Here is a 25,143-nt window from a genome sequence, read left to right as displayed (position 1 = left end):
TACAAAGTGGCCTTGGGCAAAAATACTGAAATTCCCCCTGATGTATCATCATCGTGTGCGAGTAGGGGAGCGAAAAAAAAAAAAAAAAGCCAATATGTGTAGAGAAAAGTGCCGTACGACTGTGTGTGAATGAGTGAAAGTGGTTTCTATTGTACGGCTCTTTGAGCAGTCGATAGAAAAGTGCTGTATAAGTGCAGTCCATTTAGCACTGGCTAATTAACACGTAGCCTAATTGCTGCAATTTTTTTTGCAGGTTATGAAACAAATGAACTGGACAAACTGGAGATTTGACTGATATAAGAGCACAGGTCAAAGATGTTGACCTGATTATGGAGCAACAGGAAAAGAAGCCATGGATAATAAAGTGCATTTCATGTGTCAGTAGCTAGGCCTTCAGCAGCAACAGATAGCAATATGTCAGCTCGTCTGATAATCAGGTTGAATTTATCCGTGGCTGACATTATTTTTGAAAACGAGCAGTATTCTTTCAAAGTTTTAAAGTTTTTCCCATGCAACATGTTGAACTCATCCACTCTGGTCTTTTTCTCTCTTGTCTGTTGACACCGCAATGTGGCGCTACCAAAACACCCCAGCCTGCTTTTCTTATTCTGCAGACATAAAACAGACATGATTGACCCAACAAGAATCACAACACCATCATTTCAAAACTAATTTTGTCTGTCACAATTGCGCACTGAAACTGCCATTCATTGTATAGCTACTATATTTTTTTTGCATCATGCAGCTCTACTTTGTTCCTGTGCAAGATGATGCTGTTGGCATTCCTAATCCCCCCTATAGCTACAAAATCATTTGATTGTCTCCCCAGTCCCACAAACACAACACCAAACCTATCATTGAGCAAATCTGAGATTAGGAGATCAAGACAAATCAAACTACAGTGACCATTTTCATCAGTGCAGGGACGACAAAGTCACCCTATGCAAAACTTTGGCTCACTGTCTGATCCGTCTGTGGTGAACGATAAGATGGGCTATACATCAGGGTTTTAGCTATAGAAAATACTTGTTATGATCGTTTCATTGTTGTTTTTTTAGTGGGATTTGTTGACAATTTAAAAAATATTAAAATGTCTTGTCCTTAAATAAGAGAAATGTGTCAAAGGGGGGGTGTTGTGTGATGAGTTCGGATAGGCCATTTGATCCTCTAGCATCAGGACGTGACTGAGTGAGTGAGTGTCTGTGAGAGAGTGAGAGATGGAAAGAATGTAGGAGAGAGATGATAAACCTGCATCTCCTCATTTTCTGTCAGGATTGTACATCCTTCCTACAGTGGGTTTTGTTTTTGTATGAACAAACAGTAATCAGAGCAGGAAAACCCAGTGGGGGGGCAGAGAGAGAGAGAGAGAGAGATAGTGGGTGGGTGAGACTCAGAGAGTGAGAGAGGGTGAAATCATTACTCAGTGTGCTGCTGTTTGTGCTTTTCAGACAGAAAGAGAGAGGAAGAGGAAGAGGGAGGAGAGAGGGAGCAGGGGGGAGATTACACTGAAGGGATAACTCAAAGCTGATTGAGGGCCGTGGCGGGACTGGATCATGTGACTGGCTCATGTTGATATTATGGTGTCATCAAGATCATAGTTTGTTTCTCTCTAACACCCCTCAATCAGCAAAGCTGCTAAAAAGCATGTGTTCGAGTCGAGTGTATATTTAGCAACGCTGCGCCACTGGGTTCAGCCTGCAGTCGCACAAAAATATGAAATTCTCCACGGTACGGAGTAAAAACTGTGGACCTGAGGTGATTGGTACAGTCTCCTTTTATTGCCAAATCACGATAAGGTGCTGGCTACAAGTCTCAAACAGCTGGTTCATGCAGTTGAGCTCCGCATTTCCACCTTGTATAGCCTTGCATTTATGTCATCGAGATAAGAAAAAACAGTCATGCTAATGCAGGTGTGGGTGCACGCTGAAAACGACTCCCAGAATGCATCTGGAATGGAGATGATGTGGTCGCATCCTGCAGAAAACAACAAGTTAATTACACGCGGGACGTATTTTCCCAGCTGAGGAGAAGTCAGAAAATCACTTAATCCTTATAAAAACCTCTAATTGTCAATTTAAGACTTTGGTTTTGTGCTTGAATGCAACAAACAAGATACAAACAAGTGTCAAGTGAGGAGCTTTAGAGAGGCTGGTGGGTGGATTTTGTTACCTTTGGAGAGAGAGAGAGGCTGGTTAGCCGTTTTCCCTTGTTTCCAGTATTTATGCTAAGCTAATCTGAGCAGCTGCTGGCTCCAGCCATAGCATATTCACCATGCAGACCTGAGGGAGGTATTTATTTCTCGTTTCTCACTCTCCCGCACAAAAGTGAACAAGGATCTATCCTGAAATATTAAACTATTACTTCAACACCAGGTGTGAATTGCATGTTGGTGTCAGGTTACCGCTAATGGCTACAGGTTCATGTCCAGTGTAGCACCACCGGCGCTAACAGCAGTTTAACATTTAGGTATTGAGGTGCCTGTATACTAAATAGGCCTACTTAATATGAACATCCTCAGTGGGTTTACATAGACACTTTTTCCTCTTTCTGATTGAATTCATTCCGAATGAGTCTTTCAGGTTAACTAAACATGTTATTTATTCCGGCCTCTCTCGGTTTGGGCTTGTTTATTCTGATTGAGCTGTTTATATGGAGCATTTTCATTTGGTTTGGACGTCTAAACCGATCCTAATCGGAATATTTGGCTCCATGTTAACCCAACTTTATTATTTATTACTGTGTCCTTGTCTCCTTGAATGTTTATACAGTTGCGATGCCGCATTAGACGCTGGTTCACTGAACCAAACGTCAATATTTATTCGGCGCTTTATGGAAATGCGTCAATGGAGCACAGATTTGTACTTTTTTTTTCTTCTTTTTTTTCATCCCCATGAGATTTACTGGGCTCTGAAACTCATAAAGAACGTCAGTATATAAGAAGAAAAAAAAAACAGATTTGATGACACTTCAGATGCATCCATTCTGCTGCGCAAGAACCTGAGAAAAAGGGTGAACATGACACACCAGAACAGCACTGTTTATTTATGGTGCTGTACGTTTCTGTGTGTGTGTGTCTGTGTGTGTGTGTTTGGGAAGGTCCTGGCAGAATGAGCTACTGCAGCTATAAGGTGCTCTCTGTTTTGGGAGGGAGGAGAGGGGAGGGGAGAGGGGAGGGAGGGGAGATAGGGAGAAAAATAGAGAAAGGGGAGCGGGGTGACAGAGGGAGAGGTTGGTGTGTTTTCAGCTGATCCACTTCCTCCCTGATGTTGGCTCTCATTTGTCTTGGCTGGAAACTGAGTACAAGGTTGGAATACTGATGACTGTTACTCCACACTCCTCCTCTCCTCCTCCTTCCTCCTCCTCCTCCTTTTTCCTCCTCCTCCTCTCCTCTATCTACCTCTCTCTCTCATCTTCACCCTTTCCATTTATCCTCTCTACACATACTCTACATTCTGTCTGCTCAACTGATTTCCTGCCTCCTCTCTCTCTCTCTCTCCCTCTCCCCTTTCTACCCTCCTCATCTCTGCTCTCTCCCGATGCAGCTGCACTCCGTCGACCCAAATTTCCCTTACACCCCTCCTCTCCTCTCCTCTCCTCCTCTTCCTTCCATCCATCTCTCCATCTCTCCATCTGACCTCGCTCTACCTCTCCCGCTGCTCGGTCTATCACTTACTGGCTACATTATCCAGCTCCATTTTTCCTCCCTCTCGCCTCTTTTTATATTTTTTTTGCCCCCCTTCTTTCCTTCCACCCATTCGTCCTCTCATCTCGCCTTCAGCAGCAGCCCTCCTGCATCTTTCGCCTTGTCTCCTCTCTGCTCCAGCTTTCTGCCTTTCTCTCATTTAGCGTCTGCCTCCTGTCCTCCCTGTTTTGCTCTGCCTCCCGTCACCTTTCTGTTTCTCTTTCTGTCTCTCTGTCTCTTTTCTGGACCCGTGTGAATTAGTACCTGGTCTATGTGGGTCACGGGGGTGATGAGACGTGAAATCAGTGTGTTCCTGTGACACAGAGCAAAGGGAGAGCAGGAGAGGGAGACGGGAAGGAAGGAGAAAAAACAAAAGACTACAGAGCAGCTTTGACTCTGTGCAGGTGACATCCAGCCAGGTCTGTGAAACGCTTTCCTTGTAGTTTCCACATGTACAAGGATAAGAGTTATGAAAGGAAAAACAACATCATTTGGCATCAATTTGCCAACGTGCAACCTTGATTTTATGTCCTCTGACCTAAATTACCATATGGTAAGTCATTTGTCCCAACAAAAGATTATATACTTATACAAATAAGACTTTATTGACCGTGTCGCAGCAGAAGAATACAGAGGAAAACCTGCAGCAGGTGCACCGACCTCTGTCACGACTACTTATACGCGGCTAAAGGGATGCTTCGGGTTTTTTTGACGTGGGGTCACATATAGGTGGGTCATCACCTGCAGCATGCTCCCAGTCACGAGATGCAACCTGCAGACTTGCAGAGCATTGTTTTGCTTTGCATGGTGTCGCCTAAAACAGGCTGTAACAAACCAACATGTGTTTAAATCTTCACTTCATGTAGAATATTTTCATCAGATTATCTCTCTGTAAAACCAGCGCTTTCCTTACAGGCCCTGAACTACAGCATATTAGGCTACGGTAGTGCACCTTTGGAGCAGCAGGTTGAGTTCAGTGATGCAAAAAGCAACAAGGATGGATGGTTGAAGGTCAGAGGACTTGTTGGTTCAAACATCTTAAAATAACCAGTAGATTATGAGGATGTAGCTGCTTTTGAAAGGATCAAGCAATTTAGGTGGTGTGAGGCTAAGCCCTCACATTAGAGCTGCACGATATGCCAAAAAATATTGTATTGCAATCATATGGGCAGCCATGTGATTTCAGTTGCAGTTGTCATTTTTTATTTTCACTTCTTGAGATATTTTTGGGATCTCGTACTAACTGACCAAATGTGTCACTTTACATCTTGACAATATGATTCATTTAGCATGGCATATCTCTTGCAATCGACACTAATGGTGCTGACAATGTACGACAATGTTTTGACACATTTTGAAATTGCACTTTGGCCATATTTCAGTTTTGATTACGTAACAATTGAATGTGCACCGCTACGTCATATCACCTAAATGCCCATTTAAGAATCTCATACATTATAATTATATATGTTAAAGGTCCATATAGTTAAAGGAAAGTTAATAAAATGGATCCATATCTTGTCGAACACTGAGCTCTGCAGAGTTACTGAGACATTTATTCAGAGGCTGAGAGGATGTAAAGTAAAGCAGGGTGCATATATCCTGAAACTTCTCAAAAATTTGTCTCTGGCCGTTTCACATTTAGGACAATGGGAAGTGAAGCGCATTTCATCCTCGGTGTCACCTAAATTACCTCCTCTCCACACTCAGTGCTCCCTCGGAGACCAGGTTTTTCAGTGGCTCTCTCGCTCCATCTCTCACACTATTCAATAAAAAAATGACATGATTTATGAAATATGTCGTCAGTGTTAGACACAGAGGTGCAGAGGAGCAGGGCAGCTCGCCCCGCACTGAGTGACTCACATTTATCACCTAATGACCGAGCCACTGTGGTGTTCGACCATGTAAGTAGCATTGTTTGTTGTTTGTTTCCATTCATTTGAGCCTTTGTGGCGTAAATTGATTGATTGATTGTTTGATGGACTGGTTTATTGACAGAGCACGACAAAGTTGTCATTGAAGCAAATCCAACAAAACAAAGCCAAGGTTTGGTTTGATTGCCATGTTAACTACCCGAGGAAGAGCTTTTCTTTTTTTTTTCTTTCTTCCCCGGGATGATCTGTTGTCTCTCTGATGAAGTTTGTCACCGGCGGCCTCTCTCTCAGTCACTCCTCCCTCCTTCCTCATTTCGCCTCAGCAGCGCCAAACACAGAGCGGCCATGAAGGTTGTATCTCTCTCCCTCTCACATTTTTTTTTACGATCTCCGGGTTTATAATGAGCATCTGCAGCGGAGCAGTCGATGGTCCGCTGATGAGCAAGAGCTCATTTGTGTTGATCATTCGCTATCTGGATGACTTCAAAGTTGGAAGTCTCAATAGATTTTCCATTGATGGGAAGACGTGGTGGGAAATCTCCACAGCAGTGATGAGGGAGGACGTTTTCCTGAAAATGCCAAACCAATAAGTAAAAAGAGTGACGAGTAAGTAGAAGAAGAAGGCAGCTGAACTTTTGTCATCAGTTCACATAAGTTCGATTCAAAAAGTTTTCCTGCTGAAAGTGAATGAGACCAGTGACTACCCATGGCTGCCCGCATCAAATCCAAGTTCGATCTGTGACCATTTACTTAACGGTGTATTCAGACTCGTTTGGAGCAGTTGTTCCAAAAACAGGGAGCGTTTAACCCCAAAGATCGGTTGCTTTGGGCAGATGTGAACACAGCAATCGTGCTCAGGTGCAGGATAATAAAACAACTGGGCTGAGATCGCCAAGACAGGGGTCGTCTCGGCTCGCTTCCACATCCGTTCGTTTGCAGTGAGGACGTAATCAGCTCAGCAACCCACACAACACTGAGCTACTGATTTTCCATGGTTCTCACCAGGCCAAGCTGATTGTGTCGGGTCCAGGCTTCAACTGCGGGTCAGGCTGGGCCAGGGTTTAATTTCCAGGTCTGTTGAGACTTCTATTCATGTTTTTTTGTTTTTCCTCGGTAAACTCCTCCTCCTTCTGGGTAAGATTTCCGACCAATGAGAGAGCAGTCGGTTCGCCCATTGCCTTTGTTTACAACTTTGGACTGCTTGGGACTGTCACCTTGTGAACACAAACAACCCAAATGAGAAATGCAACAATTATATTGTTTTAGCCCCTGAATCGGAACGAAGCAAACGAGCCACATGTCTGAATACACCGTTAAACCCCGTCATTCAGACTCGTGCTCCTTGTCAGTCATGGTTTTCCTCAATAGAGGTGATGTGAAGGACATTTTCTCATTCCAGGGTCGTCACCCAGTGGTCACTCACTTTGTTTTCCTACAGCACAGGACAGTGTTGACCTTCAGTGGGTCACGTACAACAGAGGTTAGCCTACTATTTGGACACCTTTATGACTGATATTGCTGGAGAAACTTCTCCCCTCTATTGCTACAGTAACCAGTGTCTTATACATAAGGAGATAGGAGAAAAGTCTGGACCTGGAGAGAGTTGTCATAATCTATAGTTGTTGTTGAGAATTAACTAAATGGATTCTGGTGATTAACAGCAACTTCACATATTATAGGATAAAGTTGAACCTTATGGAGTATGATGTGATAAATTATGATGCAACCCTGTCATAAAGTATCTGTGATTATACTCAACACCCACAGTCATAAGAAGACATGTGCTATGGTTGACTTGCTGTCATTGTAGCGCTCTTCACTTTCTCCTGCCTCTCTTTTGATACATTTTTGATACCTGATACTCCATTATTGTGTTTTCTTCAGCTCTTGAGAATTTCAATCATCTGACTTAAAGCAGCTCCAAGCTACAGACCATGGTGCATGTAGCCCATTGCTCACATTTTATAAGATCTACAGGAGCAGGAAGTTGTGTGGCGGCATCCAGTTGATTATAGGAAAGTCTGTATTTGTATTCTGTCCACCTCATTTATCCAACTTAAGAGCTGAACAGAAAGGTACTGTATAAAGAAAATGAATTACAACCCCCCCCCACTATTGTTTTTTTCATGCCATTTTTTTTGTTATAGTTGCTGGTGCGTAAGGCTTTAAAAAATTGCATTTATTTTTGCAATTGTGTTCGTGCTTGTAATCAGGACAAGTTCATTTAGAGAGGAGTCTCGCGTCTCCCCCACAGGAGAGTCAATTTCCAGTTGATTTTAATCAGGAGAGGTAAACTGCTTTCAATTTAGTTTTTGGCTTTTCTAAATAAGTGTGATGTTCATTTTTGGCTGAGTTAAGTCATCTTCATTTTTATTCCAAGGTGAGCCTCGGCTTTAATTTAGTTGAAGCTTCACTTCTCTAATGAAATATACATAAAAATATTTTCCATCTTCCTTTGCTGGAAGGCTATCTATGCATCTAAATCGTTTTTTTTATGTGATGTGCCAACATTTAAAGACACGAGCCGCAGCTCAGTGACGTCTGATGTGCAAAAAAGTTACAGTTAATAAATGCAGCAGTGATGTCTCTTTCTAAAATATGATGAGATGATAAAAACTCTCAATAACTGTTTGACTGTAAAGAGACACAGAGTGCAGATGTTCATTTTGGTGAGCTATCGCTTTAACTAATGACGTGGGACTGTACATAATGTAAGTGCTGAGCCTCGTGCCGTCATAAATAACAATCCTCTGTGGTGTCATTCATCTACATGTACTCGTCCATTCTCTTTGAGATCTGTCGACTCCTCCGTACCCCCCCGACACACACACACACACACACACCCCTCCTCTGCCTCCCTCGGCCCCGTCTCTGTAATTCAGATTATTTTAATTCATATTTCATCCTTCGCTGTTTTATTCCAACTTAATCTATTATTCACGGCCTGTTTTAAAAATGTAACAGAGCGAAGGTCACTGATCCATGCTTACTCCTCCTCGCTGGCTCATGCAAGAGACCGCGCACGTCCACACACACACACACACACACACACACACACACACACACACACACATACACACACACACTTAACTGTATGTACACATACACAAACATGAAGAAACAAACACACCAACTCCTTAACACACACACATGCACGCACATGCACAAGGAAATGTCTGCAGAAATTATGCATGAGGCTCAAGGTTTCTCAGAGTGGCCATATGCAAGACGAATAGTAAGAGAGAGAGAGAGAGAGAGAGAGAACTGGAGAGAGAAGCAGATTGTACTGCCAACGAGAAGTGCATCAATCACTGGAGTTTTACCACCAAAACTCAAAGGCGAATTAAAAGGCAACACACACACACACACACACACACACACACACACACACACACTAACATATCATCTGGGTATTACAAACAGACCCAAACTTAAAATCCCATAACTTGTAACCCCAACCTGGCAACCCGGAGACACAGAGGTGCTCCACCTTTATCCTGCATGAAGAAGACATCAGAATCAGGTGCTTCACCAAAACAACACTCAGATACCAAGAATAGGCTTCAACAATCTCTAAGAATAATAGGAAAAAAAATAACAAAACAAAATTAAATGTTTACCTAGAGGAAAAAAATATGTCAGGATGTCAAAGCCTGAAGGGAAAAGCTGTTATTCTTTCCCTTTTCTTCTACAGTCCTGACTTTTTATAAGGTTTTGTTTGCAATGGTTTATTTTTCCATATTGTATTCAGTACATAATCAGCTATAATGTATGTGGTATCATGTGTATATTGTTATGACAAGGCCAGTCTCTGTCTGTTTTTCTTCCATTTTAGATTGTTTATCCATCAATGTCTTTATTAACCTCCAACAATAAGAAGGCAAAATACTCATTTCTAGAAACAGTGAGACGTACAGGCTTTTTAAAAATATGATAATCAAACATATATGTAATATCATAGGGATACATTTGAATATAAGAGAATGTTGTCTTTTGTTTGTCCAATGTCAAGTAGAAAGATACAGTATTTATATTTCATCTGAGCCAGATTCAACATACTGTGTTACTTAAATCTACATTTTCTGTATGCTGTATAAAGAGAGCTCAAATTTGTTCAAACAACGATTGTTTACCTTTAATTATTGAAGTCAAAGAGTTTGAGAGAGGCTGAAGATCCATGAGATGAAACCAGCACAAGCACACTCACACTCACACATACTGTACATATTCTATACATACACACCCACACTCGTGCACAGACTCACACTGAGCAGCAGATCATGCAGCAGTTAAATAGGATCATCAGAATAAATAATTTAAAGAAGTGAGTGACACGCCAGCAGCAGCAATCTTCTCCCAATGTGTGTTTCACTTTGAAGCCCACACTCTCACACACATAATGCACAGAAGCCATCGCCCCAGCTCCCCCCGACCCCCCCCTCCTCCTCCTGATGCATCTATGCACAGAATTCTAATTGCCTCCTTCACCAGCCAATTAAACGGCAGTATCTGTCACCATGACAGCTCATTAGCAAATCAGCATCCAGCTTTCAGGCAGTGCATGATCAGCCGTGTGTTTGTGTGTTATCCCGTGGATGCATGCGGTGGTAATGCCCCATAACTTTGCCCAGCCGAGCACTGACCCGACCCACGTGTGTGTGTGTGTGTGTTTATGTGTGTGTGTCTGGGAGTGCAGCTATTAGCAGGAAATGGGAATACTGTATGTGTGTGTTTCTTCTCCCAGCGACTGTGTGAGCCGATAGGCGAGAGAAACGGATGTGAGCTCTGATTCGTGGGGGTTTTGTATCTGCAGTCGCCTCTGAATCCATTTTCATTTGTTTGGGGGGAGAGATTGTCTGCATGCGCACCTGGCAAAACAGCAGCAGGCGATGCAGGGAAGCGGGTTTGACACCCTGCCAGACAGGGGAAGACCCAGCAGAGCATGCTGGGAGTAATGACTAAGAATAATTACGCTTTGCCTCATAACCGAAGGAGTTCAATTATGATTTCTCAGCTCTCACTGTATTCTATATTAAAATCCAAGTGAAATTGAATTGCAGTGTTTTCCCCCCACTACAGCATATAGACCTTCTTTGCACATCAGATTACAAAAACCACCTGTACACATCCCAGATGGAAAGGAATTAATATTTAGGTGTCACGGTTATGCCAACTCTCTGTGCACACAGCAGTTTGAAAGTCATCGCATGCACGGAGTCAGTGTTTCTGTTCTGTGACTGAGTGACAGTGACAGGACAAACAAACTCGACAACAGCAGTGACACAAAAACAGCCACAAACTGAACTGCAGCCCACTTTGGGAGGGAAGCATGGAAACATGGCTTTGTGAAGAAGCTTTACCAAACAATTATTCACCAGGGGGGGATGTTCACTGCCAACGTCACTGTGCCGCCTGGAGAGGAGTCAGCTGTAGCATTTGGAAGAGTTTGAAAACAAAGCTACAAATAACCACAACCAGCAAATGTTAACACTGTGGGTCAGCGCAAAGTTTAAGCTACGCTACGGAGGCTAATGGGATTTCTTGGTTTCCCAAGAAGATCAAACTCATCAAATACACAATCCAACAACTTCAAAACACTCTGGTGGACAAGTTGTGACCTGCACATTCACCACAGAGATGATAACAAAACGTTACGAGAGTTGTTTTAGAGGTAAATTCATGTGAAACCGCTGATGCACGGCACTTTTTCGGCAAGCAGTTTCTGCACTTACCTCGAAAACAACTCTGTCTCGGACCGTTCCGTTATTATCTCATAGCGTGGTGAATGTGCAGGTCACAACTTGTCCACCAGAGTGTTTTGGAGTTGTTGGATTGTGTATTTGATGAGTTTGATGAGGGAAACCAAGAAATCCCATTAGCCTCCGTAGCATAGCTCTGAGCAGCTCACGGCTCTGCTCCGGCGTTCTAAAAATAGCTTGCACCAACAATTAAAGGTAACGAACCTACTGCTAAGACTATAGGGATTATGGCAATGGGCCAATTTGCCAAAATGTTGAACTATCCCTTTAAATAATTTGAATATATATTGTTATTACTACTTTTATTTTTGCTATGTCTTTGTGGAATTGAGCACTGCAACATAACAGTTGTGGACATAACAGAGATTGAAGGACAGTGATTGGACAACAGATTGCTCCTTGGGAGTTGTAGTTGACGTCTCCACTTACACAAGCTGGTACTGCAGCCGACATGTGACTGTTACATATTTTATAGCACAGTTGTTCAACCTTTTAATCTAGTGAAACACCCAGGACAGTTAAATACCTTTAGAAGCGCTCACTGGCAGCAGTGGTCCTTGAGGCGTTTCCAAAAGGTGAATACTTCATTTCCATTCAGAGGTAACACAATGACACACAATGACAGTGTATGAGTGTTGGGTTTCAAACCCTTTTAGTAGTATGTTCAAGCTAAATGGAGCCTGGGTGAACATATTTTCAGAGCGTAGTTCGTGACTCGTGTCAGCTCCTTGAAGTTTGAGAACCTCTGACTAAAATAACTCCTCCCACTTCCCCACAGCTGACAAAATGCTGTCTGTCCCTGACTTGTAAGCTGCAATTACCAGCGCGAGTTCATTTACATTGTGTGTCCGTGTCCCAGCGCGCTCAGCTGTCAGTCCGCCCACTCCGAGGCTTACAGGCTAAAGATGCGTTTGTGACATGTGTCAAAAGACATGTTTTCTTCCTCTTTCTCTCGACGATAAAAACCTACTCACAGTTAATTTGAGAGACCGCCCTTGTGTAAAAAGCGGCGCCACAGGCTGTCTACGTCCGATGACCTTTAGTGTCTGTTGTAATTATGATCGGGGGAGGGGAGGGCGTGGGGGCAAAGGAGGAAGTTGGGTTGGATTGGATGGATAGAAAAGAAAAAATAAACACAGCACTGTGACACAGGAGATAGTTAATTAGTGGCTTTTATTGTCTTGAAATGTGTTTTGGACACAAGAGAATGTCACATGTTCATATATAGCACATCACAAAACACACAAGAGGAAAGAGAAGGAAGTCTATTTACATATAGCATAAATTTATATCAATACAGACACACTCTTCCTATTGCACATATACCAACATCATTAATCCTATTGCACTACCATTGTTTTTATTGCACAATCCCTTTATGAATCTCTCACTCACAGATCACTGTTCATTTCTGGTGTGATGGATTACATTTCTTTTATCCACATTTTGACCATGACGAAGGTTTTCTAACAGTTTTCCCCTAAGCTTGACCAAACTACACATCTCAAACTGTTTTTGGTAACCCTTTAATTTATAGGCCGCTAATTACATGATAATGTCAAGAAATAGCCTAGAAATAACGGTCAATTTCATAGTAATGCCATGTTTTTCATAAAGGCAAAAGATGACACATGCTTTCATGCTTTTTTGGGAAAGGCCATAATCTTTCTCCACCAAGTCCTTGCAAATGTCAATTACAATCAATCATTTCTGGGCTATTTCTATGCAATCAATCATTATTTCTTGGCTATATTTCTCGACCTTACTATGACATTGACCATTATTTATAGGCTATTTCTAAATGGCAACATTAAAGTGTCAGCAACATGTTAGAAAAGAAAAAACGTGACTTGTACGGCATGTGACGAATCAGAGGAGAGTATGTCACAGTCAGGAAGTGAACTTGGCTGTCTGTGTCACTGTTTACAAAAAAATTCTGGTAACCCTTTAATTTGCAGGCCGCTAATTATGTGATAATTTCAAGAAATAGCCAAGAAATAACAAACAATTGCATCATAATGTGTAGAAATAACTGTCAATTTCATAATGTTAAGAAATATAGCCCAGAAATAACGGTCAATTGCAAAAACTAGAAAAATTCTGGCCTTTCTCAAAAAAATTTAAGCATGTAAAGCATGTGTAATCTTAGCCTTTATGAAACACATATTATTTATATTATTTACTATGAAAGTGGCTATTTTTTGACATTATGACCCAATTATTTCTTGGTTATTTCTTGACATGATCACGTAATTAGCAGTCTGTAAATTAAAGGGTTACCCTGTTTTTTTTTTATTTTTATCACCATTGCTATGACAACAATGGGTTGCATCCAGAGTTGGAGGTTGTCACCTCAGAGTATCAGTGTCCAGCTCCTCGTTTGCATGAAACTTTTACAGACCAGTTGTTTGTCCTGAGAAAAACGTCCACTTGTTCCTCTCTGGGTTTGTTCTCATCGCTGTCCACGCCTCCTCCTTCACACTGATGTCTCTGTCCTCTCCTGGTAGGTGTTCCTCCCATCCTCTCTTTAGCTCCCTCTGGACAGACTTAGCTTCCTCCTTGTCCCAAAGCCCGGAGAGCTCTCTTCTTTCTATTTAGAAGGGATTTGATGGCTTTTGTCGTCCGGAGTTTGTCCTTTGGAAAACACTTTTTTGTTGGAATCTTAAGTGTCCACACAGGCACTGAAGTAATCTGTAATACCGTGGGAGAGTCCTTTGATGTCCCACAGAGCAGGTTTGAGCCTGTGCATTCATTAACAGTCCTGTAGACTGTCGAACACCCCTGAGACCAAACTCACAGCCTTAACGCGAACAGGTTTCTGCTTGACAGCAAAGAAGGATGAAGTCATGCTCTGGTTTTTAAGTGGAGGAGAGAGGCTGGTGCACAACGAGATTCGCACTCTGCTCATGCATGTGCGTGAATAAATGGGCGCTCTGGGTAAATTCAACAAGTTGCAAACACAGGCATTGATATGTTTTCCCCCCTTTAAAGTGCACATCTTTAGAAATAGTTGTTTATTCATGCATCCAACAGACATTTCTCATATAGTTTGCCTCTGGCTACATGATGCATTGCTCACTCTGCTTGTAGCTCTAATTTGGTCTTCACCAAGTCTCCATGAGGAAACATCTGGTTATTTAGCCACCCCACACTCAGCGATGTATAGAAGCTGGTTGCTAACTCACCTTCCTCTGACGTTGGTGATGAGAGTGAACCCAGCCACCGGATGAAAACAATGAAGTTGGGGGTCGTAAAATCAAAATGATAGCACAACCTGAGCTGTCTTGTTTTGAAGGCTCCTTGAAATGCAGCCGGCGAATCCTTGGTGGCCCAACCTGTCCCAACATTTACTGTGTGGTGGTAATAAAAGTGACATATCATCTGACAACAGTAACAGAGGGGCTTGATAAATGTAAGCATTCAGTTTCAGGTAACCTCTGGCCTTAAAGACCCCATGAACTAAAACATGTACAGTATTTTCCCAGCTTTAAACGGACAACAAGGAGTTTGTATTTGGTTATAAAACAGTATCATATTAATGTGGATGAATCTACGTTACCCACACTTGTTAATGGGTCCATTTTTGATTTGATTTGATTTGATTTTGTTATTATTATTTAGTGGTCGACTCGCCCAGCATTTCCTACTTTCGGTTTCGCGGACGCTGCCCGGCGGGTCATCGGAATAATGCCGCCGAATCACCGTTTATGGTCGGAACTACGACGGTATCTGATCGTCTTCGAACCTCCGACTTTCATTCTTGATTAATTTAAACGTTTTTGGCAAATGTTTTTGCTTTCGTCCATCTTGCAGCGGTCCAAGAATTTCACCATGCGCGCGGAGGCTCATGGGAAATGTAGTGTGAAAACACTTCCACTTTCCGAAACTCCTCGTTGTCCCTTTAATCCTGTATCTACATGTTAGTTGTTAATTTATTTTTCAGTTTAAACTAAATTCATGTTAGAAAAAGTATCATTTGAGTATTTTTACACCAAAATCAAGACATTTGATGGCTCATCCTGCACTCGTGGGCGGACCTAATTTTGCATCCAATTAAAATCAACAGGAGCCACGTGATGCAATAGTAAAGGTTGGCTTGATCCTGACGCATTGTGAAAATCCTCTGCAGGCCAGAACGTCCCGTTTGGATTCGACCTCTGCCGTCTGTGATGACCAACCGAAGGGCCACACACCTTGGTCGCTCTGCAGGCCACAGCTGATGAGCTGAAAGACACTAAAGCACGGAGAGAGAGAGGGGAGCTGAAGAGCCGGCTGATAATTCTCTGCGGGTGCAACCACGAATAAATCCTTTCACATTAAACATGGATTAAACATTTCATCCCGATCTGAGAGCAGCTTATATCCCATCCACCTTTTTTTCACTTCCGGCCTGATCTTGTTGTGTGTATATTCAACCAGCGTGTATGTACGTCGTGAAACATATATCGCATGGCAAATTACACATAGGCTAACACTTGTGTTGCTTAGTCAGGAGAGATGACATTCAGAAAGCTCAGACTGAGGCTGCTATGACCGGCTCGGTGCGCCCTGAGCTCGCCTCAGGCCAACTAGATTTTTATTTTTTTTTTCACAACAAATCAGATCTCCCACTCTGCAGACCTCCCACTGATGGAGACCAGCTGAGTCTGACTCACTCACACTGCTCCTGGGCTCAGTGGTCACCGTGTTTTTAGCCTTTACAGACACTAGTCTGCGAGGAGGATGACAATAAACACCCAGCTCCTCTCTCTCCCTCTCTCTCTCTCTCTGCTGTCCTCTCCATTCGCAGTCAAGGGGACTACAGAGGAGCAAACGCACTGCTGATGCATAAAGAATAGCTAAAGAGCACTGTGCATGTATGTGTGTGTGTGTGTGTGTGTTTGTGTGACAGTTCAGTAGTAGTTAGCTAATTTGCCAGCAGTAATGCATCAGAGCTTTAGTTTTTAGTTCTTTGTTTTTCCGCAGGCTCCTCATCCATCTCTCCACTTGTGTTTTCCTCTTTGTTTCTCTTTTGTTTTCCTTCTCCAGCCCTCTCTGTTTCCTCCTCCACTTCCTGCTGCTTCACCTGAATGATTCCCCTCTCTGTTTTCATTGAGTTTTTTTTTAACGTCAAATGAGGTAGATAATGGGTAGGTGGGCTGAAGCCAAAAACAACTTCCAGGACAAAACTGCTGTCGCCGTGGTTGTTGATGGTACAGTACAAGTGTTTATGTGTATGTGTGTGTAGTTTGTCTTCATCGCCTGCAGTGATTACAGAGCGTTTGTGATGAGAGACTGATCTCTCCAGTAGGGATCAGAGCTCGGGAGCTCAGGGATGTTGACTGAATATCTGACTGTTTGTTCTGTCCAGCAGGCTCATAGGACTGCATGGACACACACACACACACACAGAGGCCACTACACGTGTTAGCAGTATGATTCAGCTGTCAGTTACAATCAGCAGTTCAGTTTACCTGCAACGGCGTGCTGCTCTACCTATTTCAACTCAGGCATCCTCGCACTTCCCAGCATCCTCCTGTCTTCCTCACTCAGTCCCACTGTCCCCACTGGTTTTGTCCATCTTTACTGTCTGTCTCTTTATTGATTGTGCCCACAGCAACAGCAACAGCCGCAGATTTCATAGATTTAGTTAAAAGCAGTGACTGTGAGGCTGTGGACCTGGACTTCAGACCTAATGACTTGACCTTTGACCTGAGACTTGATTCCCTAAAGACCCGACTTGACTTGAAAGTAAAAAAAGCTTTGAGTTAAGAGTTGTTCTGGTCTCTCTCTGACCACACAGACCATTAAAGGCCAGAGCACTTGAACTTTATGCTTTCAAAGATCTGAGACATTTGCATCTTGACTTGCACTTGGCCTGTACTTTGGTTTCACTGTCGTTATCTTTAGTTTCTTCTTCTGAAGTGATGATTCACTTAAATAGAGCTGAGATGTGTCGGGGTGTGATAAACTATGGCAAGGCCATTCTGTAATGAAAGTGTACTGTAATTTAGAAATAAAACAGCAATACATAGAAATATTGAAACGTAATTTCCCATAATTGATTTTAATGATCTTAATGAGCTTAAAGAAAATGGGAGATACCGATCCAATAAATTCTCTCTTCGCTGGGGTTGGGTTAACCCGACCTGGATTACCCTGCGTTAGCCGCTAATGATGAAATATGACTCCAGTTAACTCCAAAATTGTCTTTTTTTTAATGTGGTGCATTGATTTTGTTGAGTTGGGGGTTGTGTAACTGCACCTCTGTTGTCAGGACTAATGTGCAGTCACTCAGGCTAAGATAGTTGCTACCTAATCCTGAAATAAACATTAAAGATGTAACTTTGTTTAAAGGGATAGTTCAACATTGGTCCCATGCCAGTCGTCAAACGGACAGGGGCCCCCTAAAGCTGCAACGACCTGCAGAGGGATTTAGGACCGACTGAACTCATTGGCCTCGGGGAATTCAGATCAATTTTAAAGGATCGAGAACGAAGATCTATTGACTCTTGTGTTTGCCTTATGTAATTTGTAATTGTTTATGCCATTTGTATAATTCTATGTGGTGTTGTTTTGCGAACTGCCTTCTTAGCCAGGTCACTCTTGTAAAAGAGGTTTTTATTACCTGGTTAAATAAAGGATAAATAAATAAAATAAAAATAAAACTCTCTGCCCCGTGGATCTCAAAACAACATGTAGCGATAATTACGAACCTACTGCTATGACTATACTAATAGGCAAATTTGCCAAAATGCCAAAACTATCCCTTTAAAGGTATTGATAGAGCTGACGGCTGAGAAACAAAAGTAAAGTGATAATTGAAGTAACACTTGAGTTTTGCTGCTCACTAGTGAAGCGCTATAATGACTTTAAATTCTTCATCTGAAGCTGTACTTTTTCTTGCTTTTCTATGTCTGACTGGTAATTTCATGACCTTGGCTGCACTGCGGGGCTAAATTACATGTATATGAGATTTTGATGCGTAAAAGCAGCTTAACAGACGACTAGAGCGGTCAGAATAGCGCTTGCATAAAATAAACATTCAGTCTTTTTACACTGAATGATCCCACAGACTGAAAATAATGAAATCAGCTCTAAATCTAATTCACAATTCTGCAAAGACGCTTGACATTTGGAAATGTGTTGCAGCCAGGAGAATAAAAATGTATGCCTCTTCTCACTGGGGGGGCCTGGGATACACAGACATAAAAGGGGTGGACAGAATAACATGAACAGATTAAATAACAATCCTGCAACTGTTCACCAAACTCTCCGCTGAGCAGCGATTATCTACCGACCGTAACTCTGCACAGCAGGCCTGTCAAACTTTGGATCTTGCAACATGTTGAAGCGCTGTGCATGGGGCTGTGGGACGAGCAGAGCAGATTTTGGGGGGTTGCATGCGTCTGTCTGCTCTTATGTTAACATGCAAACGCTAACCAGCACTTTGGTAAAGTGTTATTTACTAAAGCAAGGCGTACATCAATAGCTCACTGGATTTACCCTTGAGCAACCAAACTCATTGCTCCCTGGTGTTTGCATGTAATAGCAAAGCAGAAATACGACACATGTGATTTTCTAATGGTTTCCAAACCAATTACTGAATCAGCCTACATTTCTTAGAATAAATATTAATGTACAATAAAATTAGATGCTTATAACTGCAGCAGCAGTGTTGCGCATCATCAACTGATAGGGATGCTGACTTCTGAATATGGATATATCTTCTGGGTTTTGAATTTAACATGGATCAGTTTTAAAATGTTACTTACTAAACTGGGTTTTTCATCAATGATCCAGAAATGGGAAACATGAAATATAAAAGACTGTATATATTTTGAAAACTGCCTATTTTTTTTACACACATCTTCTTGCTGGTTGTAGTGTATATTTTTTATTGTGAGAAGCACTGAATCGGTGCTGACGCATCAGGCCAGGCCGTCTGTTGTGAAGCATGCACCTATGCATCGTCCAGTTTCAGTCAGATGAAGGTGTACACAAGCAGAAGAAAATCAGTTTCCAATAGCATCATCTGGGCGTCGTAGTCAGATTAACACGTTTTATATGCAGGTATAGACGGATTAAGGCTGTAATTCTTTTTTTTCAAGTGTCATGTAAACGTACTGACCCACGTCGAAGGTGTTCAGTCAGGTTTATTGTGGTCATCATTTGAAATTTGTTGCAAGTCAAGCATGAACAAAATAATAAGAACACTCTGCAGTAACAGGTAGGTTTCTGTCAGGGGGTTATTGCAGAGGCCTATAGTCTTAATGTTTCATCCACCTTCTGAATTATTGAGGTCCTTTTTTCTATCCCTTCAGCCTTATATACACACACACACACACACATAGAGCGAAAGACAGAGAGAGGGGTGTGCTTGTTACTTGAGGATGAGCAATCGTGTAGCAGAGAAAACGGAGAAGGTTGTAAACTCTCTTCGTTTTACGAGATTGCGTTTTTCCCTACGAGGCAGAGCCAAGGATTAGCCTTGGAAATGCTCTCTCTCTCTCTCTCTCTCTCTCTCTCTCTCTCTCTCCATCTTCCCCTCTCTGTCCATCACTGACTTGCCAACTGTCAGATGTTGCTGTCATCCTCAGCCGTGCCTTCATCTGTCTCTCTAATGGGAATCCCCCTCTGTTTTCTCTCCACACAGCCTTATTTCAACAATCCCCCGCTTTTCTTTCCTCCCTCTTCTGTCCTATTTCCCAGTCTATCTCTCCTCCCCCTCTGACACACATAGAGCTTTGAGGTGTCCTATTAATTGTGTTATATAAATCCAATTTTTATTATTATTTAACGAGCTTCACATTACTACAGTAACCAAGGGGGAGAGGAAAAGCTGAGTCCAAACTTAATTTCCACTCCTCAGGTATTTTCCTGATGCAGCCTACGTAGCTGCCCCTGTTTCAGACTTTTAATGTGGCAGACTGTCAGTCTGTGCCGCCGCCACCGCCGCCAGACGATTTTCAGATATTCCTCACCTTTGTCATTCTAACCACCCGCTGTCACCGCCCGCCCCTCCTGTTCCCCCCCTCCACCACCCCTTTTCTCTCTTTTTGATAGCGATGTGAAAAGCGCGCCGAGACTGAAGGCTCAGCTGGTACCGAGAGGTCCTCCATCAGCAAAGGTAAAAAGTTTTCCTCCTTCCTCCTTCCCACTGTCTGTTTCCCAGTCTGCTGTGTGTGTCTCTGCCTCTGAACACCAGCCGGGTGGGACGTCGTCAGCAGAATACAAAACGCCGCTTTAGGTCCAGACAGTGGGGGGCATGCAGAAAATATTAAGAACAAACTTAACTTCAACAGCATGCCTGCAATATCTCAACGCGCCCATGCACTCAAACAGTACGCAGCAGAGCGCAGAGTGTAACTCCTCTACATGTGTATGGATGTGTGTGAGTTGTCTAAGATTTAAAGTTTACATATAGTAGATGGTGAAAGTTTCTCTTTTGATTATAAAGCAGGAGTTCTTTATAAACAAATATCACAGTGGGATGTCCGCACCTGCAAACAAGATGTCAGGACTTCTCCACCTTAAAGGGATAGTTCAACATTTTGGCAAATTGGCCCATTGCTATAATCCCGATAGTTTTAGGAGTAGGTTTGTTACCTTTAATTGTCAGTGCAAGCTATTCTTAGAATGGTGGAGCAGAGCCGCGAGCTGCTCAGGGCTAGGCTACGGAGGCTAATGGGATTTCTTGGTTTCCCTCATCAAATACACAATCTAACAACTCCAAAACGCTCTCGTGGACAAGTTGTGACCTGCACATTCACCACGCTATGAGATAATAACAGAACGTTACGAGACAGAGTTGTTTTAGAGGTAAATGCAGAGACTGCTTGCTGAAAAACTGTCCCTGAAGGCAACGCACATCAGCGGTTTTGCATGAATTTACCTATAAAACAACTCTGTCTCGTAACGTTCCGTTATTATCTCATAGCGTGGTGAATGTGCAGGTCACAACTTGTCCACCAGAGCGTTTTGGAGTTGTTGGATTGTGTATTTGATGAGTTTGATGAGGGAAACCAAGCTATGAGACGGACAATTAAAGGTGACGAACCTACTACTAAAACTATAGGGATTATGACAATGGGCCAATTTGCCAAAATGTTGAAATATCCCTTTAAGCCATGCAACCTGTCCAACTGGGCAGGACTTGGGGTCTGCAAGTATTTTCCTGAATTCTGCTATATTGTTATTTGATCACACAACTGTTAGAAGATGTGTAACCACACTGAGACTGTTTTTGGTGTCTATGACCACAGGTATACAGTATATCTTCTTATGGATATCAAAACATAATATAAACATATGAGAGCAGCAAAACAGATGCAGCTTGGAGCTGTTCAGCGATAACATCATAGCTTGTGCATCAAGGTCTGTTTTCCTCAGTGCAGCAATATGAAATCAGCTTGGATCCGTTAACCTGTGAGGGAGGAGCCTACGGGGCTTATAGCAGCAGGTTAGCAGCTGTGTTTCTGTGTCGCGGTCCTCTCGAATTACCAAATGAATTCTTTCAAATTAAGGTAGTTAAATTGCCAGTTACTCATCTGGAAGCCGACCAGTACAACCACAGGCTGATCGGTTGGCCGCTGTGGAGCAGTTGGTGGAGCAGGTTGGAAGCTATAGCTCGAGGGAAACTCGGCAGTGGTGGTGATTCTCAGTCCAGGTTCATGCTGCTATAGTCAAGAAGAGGAGAGGATGTCACTGGGAGACACTGAGAATAAGCTCCCTTTATTAATTTCTGGAGATCTGGGGTTTTGGCAGCAGGTTAGTGACTTTCCACATTTGTCTGGTATATTTAGACTCATTAATTTAAATTTGGCTGCTTTTTTGGGGCACACTCAGGAATCTATTCAACAGATTGTTATACCTGAAAGTGTGGAAAAGACAGATTTCATGTTTTAAAGCAGTCATGCTGGGAAATAAAATGTAGAATTTAATATAACAAAGGAGTTAATAGTTAACCTGGTAAACAAAATATAAGATAAAGCATCCTTTATTTGTGCTTGGAGCTCTGGGCCATGATCGAACAGGTGACTGAACTAAACAGCGTTGTTTCGATGGTGGATGTTGTTTCAATTCTCCCCTTTTAAATCGTTCCTAGACATTTCGGCTGCTATCAGTTAGGTGCACATGCTCTGCTGTTTGTGTGTGTGTGTGTGTGTGTCTGTGAGTGAAGGAATTTTTCTTATTTTCTTGGTTTTAGCCCTCTTTTCTTATTTCCCTAGAGAATGGATCACTGTTTAGCTTCTATTATGACTCACAGCGTCCAGATGGAGCCATCACTGTCCTTCGGAAACCAAGGTCTTACAGATAAGGTGGTGAAAAGCATAACAGAGTGAAAACCAAATCCAGCTCCAGACAAGGTTGAATGACGTTAGGGCACGACACACATGGCGGTACATAGGTAAGAAAGGTGACTATCATGAGGTTTGAGTTACCTATAGAGTCTTACAACTGTAGATGTGCCATGTTTGGGAATTATGGCTGATAATTATGCAGCAATCAAATGGTAAATATGTAAAAATGTGAAGAAATTACAAAGAAATAACAGTCAAGGAAGCTTTCTATTATGTTTTTTTATTTTAATTTTAACCATTATCATTCAAGTGGTTGATGTAAAGTGCAACTTACATAGTCAATTTTAAAGGTGACTCTGTCTAAAGGTTGATACAAAGCCAGCGTTAGCATTGTCAGCTGTTCATTTACGAATTGAAATGTTCTGTTGAGCATCAATTTTTTTCTCACCAAGAGATGTCTTCAGCTGTGTAAAGCAGCAGCTGTCGTGATTTGCTTCTAATTGTCTCATTTTCATTCATATACTGATGTTAGCATGCTAACCAGCTAGCTCCAGCCTGGCCAGATCGTCTCATCGCTTTCCGATACCGAGTCACTGTAGCGTCCAGTCTGACCCGGAGAAAGCTCAGAGGACACTCTGCAAACGCAATGAACTCAGAGTTTAGCAATAGCCAAGTTTATAAGTGTCTCCTTTAATGATTTTTGCACCAGTAGTTTATCAAATAGAATAAATAAATCTCCCCCTTCACACCTGCCAGGCTCTGATATCTGCTGTGCACGAATAAAGACTATTAAACAGATATTTTCAGATCTCGTTATGATTACACCCATCACATCCCCAGTCTGCCCTGATCAATAATCTCTGCAGTGACACCTTCGACTCTAAACTGAACACCACGTCTGCACGGCGGGAGGTCGTCAGTCAAAACCTGGACTAATGACAGAGGCGGCTGAAAAAATCATAGTCTTCATCACCGAGGGGAGGGACGAGATAAAAACTGCAGTGAGCGAACATCATCATTACCATTACCGTCGTTCCATTGCTTGTATTGTCGCTGTGACCTTCATCATTCATCAGTGTAATCGCGACCATGATTATCTTCACCCTCCGCAAATGGGCGCACCATTGTCGCCCCGTCTGTTTTCCCTGTTATTCCCGTCGTCTCTGTGCCAAACGGCCGTCTCTGATCCTCTGGAGTCACATGTGGCCTCCTGCCCTCGTCTGTCAGCATTTACACACCAAATGATGTTTGACCAGGATTCAAGGCTTTTCTATTTCCATCTGTAATGCCTGTGTGAATGACCTGATTGTCTATACGCCCGTCTGGGTATATAATACGTGCGTGCAGCCTATGTGTTCGTGGTTGGGTAAGGTGTAAGGTGTAAGGGTGTAAGGTTGTGGGTAATGAGGTGATTTTTATTCGTACTCCTTGTCCTCTTGCCCTGTCAAGACCACAGATTCAATTTGTGTGTTGAGATAGAAAGAGAGTGATAGAGTGTGTATATGTGTGCGGGAGTGTGTGATTGAGAAAGAACGAGAAATCCCTGCCAAACGATTCTCATCTTTGAGCCCAGAATCAGAGATGGATGCAGAGATGAATGCTATTTTTGCCAGCCTGTGTGTTTACCGCTGTGTGTGTGTGTATGAGTGTGTGTGGGAAAGGAGATGGAGAGCTCAAATTTAACAACTTGGCAGAAGCTTGCGGAGCTTGTGAGAACGAGAAGGAAAGAGATAGAGGAAGAGATGAGAAGAGGAAACGGGGGCAGGAGAGACAAAGAGGTGGTGGTGAGGTGTGAACGGAGGAGGAGTGTGTGGAGCGAACGAGTGATTCTGGTGAAAAGTGGGAATTTCAGATTACAGGAGAGCAGATAATCTGACAGGAGAGACTGGAGCTGCTGCTGTGAAGCCCGGCAGGCAAATGAATAAATGATATACAAGCTCCAAAAACAATGCGTGTGCAATTTTCTACTTAGAAACCGGAATTTATTTAAAACACAAAAAAAAAAGGCTGTGATATTGTGTGTACCTGCATTTGTTCACATATACAAGGGCAGACTGCTATGTGAAATGGGATTTAGGTTTAAAGGACCACATTTGACATTAACAAATCCCCATCGTAAGTGGATACTGGTGCATGAACACATGAATGACAATAATGTAAAATACGTCTTGACAAAAGAAATGGTTGAAAAACAAAACGCCACACATGGATCGACATTTTACAAATGTCTTGACATCTGCACGGAGCCTGGACTCTAAATTTGCATAATCTGTTGTGTGGCACATAAATGTGGTGCATGAATGTGTTTTATGAACATAATCCAGGCAGCAATTATGTTTCTGAGCACAAAACAATTGGAGGAATAAATTAGCACCTTAGAGACAGGAGGCTCAAAGTCAAGTTATTGCAGAGTCATTTAAGAAATCTTACCCTGCAGAAATGTGTGCTACACCACAAAATGAGGAGCCATGACTTAGACTGGACTATTGTTTGAAAAACTAAAAGAAAAGGAACTAGTGCATTTCTAATTTTACCCTGGTGAGATC

The 25,143-nt window shown here is 42.5% G+C and overlaps 1 protein-coding gene across 1 annotated transcript in view; it reads left to right on the top strand.

The window, feature by feature from the left end:
• Positions 1–25,143, top strand: part of LOC146992194 (protein ELFN1-like) — a 77,286-nt gene that overhangs the window by 13,574 nt on the left and 38,569 nt on the right. Inside the window, exon 2 of the mRNA XM_085784457.1 lies at positions 20,361–20,424. The gene's annotated coding sequence lies outside the window, so the exon portion shown is untranslated. The remainder of the gene's footprint in view (positions 1–20,360; positions 20,425–25,143) is intronic.

The sequence above is a fragment of the Trachurus japonicus genome, chromosome 1 (assembly GCF_045865225.1).
Source record: "Trachurus japonicus isolate A0001 chromosome 1, Traja_1.0".
Taxonomy (NCBI): domain Eukaryota; kingdom Metazoa; phylum Chordata; class Actinopteri; order Carangiformes; family Carangidae; genus Trachurus; species Trachurus japonicus.
This window is presented reverse-complemented; position numbering and strand designations above follow the sequence as displayed.